Genomic DNA, 2,893 nt, shown 5'->3' on the forward strand with positions numbered 1-2,893 from the left:
ATGATAGTGTTGGTGGTGAACAATTAGATAATATAAAAAGAAAAACTGTAGAAATTGACACATATGCAAATATAAATGAAATATGGTGCTTTGTATACTTTATTACATCGCATTTAAAGCAGTGAGCAAAATCATAAATACTATTTTTAGAGAAATTGGTTTGGGAAGTCGATATAAATCAGGAAAAAGTTAAAACTGGATTCTTACTACTGTTATATAACTTGTCAAAAAAAATCAAAGCACTGAAAACTCCAAATGTTAAAAAACAAAGTCACAAAATCTCTAGAAAAAATGCATGCAGGAAATATCTTCTCAAGTATGACTCAAAATGCAGAATTTAAAAATTAGACACATAGAATGAACTAAAAATTAAATTTTGTATGGGAAAAACAGTAAGAGCAATGTCCAGAGGCACACTAGAAAAAATACCTGCGTCACAGAATTGGCAAATATTTCTATTTTATCCAGGCTAGGATTTTAGGAGCTGAAATCAAGAAGCGAAGACCTGAAGGAGGAGTCTTCCAGGACCAAGGGACTTCAAATCCCTAGCAGACCTGAGAGAGGATCGGTCCCGTAAATGGTTGGAACAACCTGTGTTCAGGTCGGGGGTGGGGGCATTCCACAGACACCTGGAGGATTCTGCGTTTCAGGTCCAGAAAGACTCTGCCTATCACAGCCCTTGGGGAGCACGAGGAAGATTTTGGGTATCATAGCTCTGGTCTGGGGGAGGAGGGAACCCAAAGGATCCTAGTCACCATAGTCCTTGGTAAAACACATCGAAGACTTCAGGTACCAGAGTCTAAGACGCTGCTGTGAAATCTTGAGTGTAGTAGTCTTCCAGGGTGGGCACAGCAAAGACTCTGGGTAATGTAGTCACTGGTACTGCACTGGGAACATATCTGGGATTCTAAACATTATAGGTTGTCACAGGGAGGCTTTGGGGGATATTGTAGTTATTAGGTAAGAACGCTGAGAATTCTAGGTGTGGTAGACATTGCTCAGGTAACTTGCAAGGGATTCTGAGTATTGCAGTCTGTGGCCCTGTTGAGGTTTCTGTACTTTGTGGCTTTTGACAGGATTGTGACATAGTCTTCAGCATACCGTAATCTTTGGGGAAACAAGCCCAAAATTTAAGGTACTATAGTTATTAGAGTAGCACGCTGTAAATTCTCGGTATTGTGGTCTCCAAGGCAAGCATCCGAAGGATTCTGGATAATCGCTGAGATTTTGGGTATTGAAGGTCTACGTCTACCTGGTGGATTCCGGGTATGGTAGTGCCCTTACTCCATGGATTCTGGGTATTGTAGTCCTGTGGTCGTGGAAGAATTCTGGTCATGATAGTCTAAGGGAAAATTATGTTAGTCCTGGAAGGTCTGGAAAAATATGGCCCCAGGAAGGATTTCGGGTATAGAAGTCCAGGAGGAAATCAAGCTGAGGAGTCTCAGTAAGTAGTCTTACCGCCTCGTGGAGGATTCTGGGTATCGTAGTCCATGGAAAAATTACTCTGAGGATTCTGGGTAAGTAGTCCTGTGGAACGGTGGTGGATTCTGGGTATGGTAGTCCAGTTGGAAAAATTGATGGTTCGAACATGTAGTCCTGCTATCCCTCAAAGGATTCTATGTTAGTCCAGGAGAAAAATCCCGCAGAAGATTGTGGATATCTTAGTTCTGTAGCTGCCGTAGAATTCTGTTTATGATATCTGCGGGAAATTACTCCGTGGAGTCTGGGTACGCAGCCCCGTGGGTTTCCAAGTAAGGTAGTCCAGGGAGTGGGGGAGAGGGTGGGGAGGGGAAAAAAAAAATCATGCTGAGGATTCTGGGTACTGTAGTCCTGGATTTCCCCCCGCCCCCCGCCCTCCGTTCTTGCCATGCTGAGAATTCTTCCTGTGATGTCACCAATCATCTTGTCTCTCTTCCTTGGTGGGTTGGGCTCCTAGGTTACCCTTGCTATGTGCTTTTTCAGCCCCGGGAAGGAGGGCTGGAGTATTGGCTGCCGGAGCAGTGGAATAGGCTGGGTAGGGTGTCCTGTGAGCCTTGAGTAATGAGCAACCGAGTCGCTCTGGAGGGTACTGCAGGTAGTGTTAGGGTGAGGGTTAGGGTTTGCAAAAGCCTTTCAGTATAAGTACGTGTGTATTGGAATGTCGGTTTCTTAGTATTAGCATTAGATTTTGGGCTAGGATTAGGAATAGTGTAGGATTTCAAGTACCTAAGTATTGGATAGTGGGAATAATCATTTGGTATAGGGTTGTTTGTTAGCTTTGGGATTAGGGAATTGGATGGAATTGAAGTACCTGATAAATGGAGTGTGAATATGAAGGTTAGGGCAAGGATTTTTATGAGGGTGAGGTTGGATTCCAAGTATCTGAGCATTGTCGTATAGCTATCAAAGGTAGTGTTAGGGTTTTGTTTAAAGATAAGGACATGGATAGAATTCCACCAAAGAATTGGAGTGTGAGAATGAAGTTTAGGGCAAGGGTTTTTATGAGGGTGAGGTATAGTCTTGGATTCCAAGTTTCTAAGCATTTCAGTGTAGATTTGATGGTGTTTGGGCTGAGGTTAGGGTTAGGATTAGTTTTAGGTTTAGTAATAGATTCAGAATTTCACTACCTGTGTACTGGAGTATGGGTTTGATGGTTAGTGTCAGTGTCAACTTTAGGATTAGGTTTAGGAATGTAAGTTCCTGGGTTAGGGCTTGTGGTAGGGTTAGGATTGTGGTTGGGGTCACTGATTGTCTTGGAATTTCAGCACCTGTGTATTGGAGTGTGGGTTTCATAGTATCAGCGTTAGATTTGGCCTTACGGCTAGGAATAGTGTAGGATTTCAAGTGCCATTGCACTGGAATTTGGGAATAATGTTTAGGGTTAGGGTTAGGGTTAGTTTTAGTGAGAGGGAAA

The 2,893-nt window shown here is 43.0% G+C and overlaps 1 long non-coding RNA gene across 1 annotated transcript; it reads right to left on the minus strand.

Annotated features, from left to right (window-relative positions):
* Positions 1 to 1,059: 1,059 nt before the first annotated feature.
* LOC104850408 lies at positions 1,060 to 1,852 on the minus strand. The gene is made up of 2 exons (XR_776971.3): positions 1,459 to 1,852; positions 1,060 to 1,342 (listed from the first exon to the last, which is right to left on the minus strand). It is a non-coding gene; the product is annotated as an uncharacterized LOC104850408 (long non-coding RNA).
* Between the last annotated feature and the right edge of the window lie 1,041 nt (positions 1,853 to 2,893).

This window comes from Fukomys damarensis, unplaced genomic scaffold, assembly GCF_012274545.1.
Source record: "Fukomys damarensis isolate Sample0158 unplaced genomic scaffold, DMR_v1.0_HiC HiC_scaffold_21, whole genome shotgun sequence".
Taxonomy (NCBI): domain Eukaryota; kingdom Metazoa; phylum Chordata; class Mammalia; order Rodentia; family Bathyergidae; genus Fukomys; species Fukomys damarensis.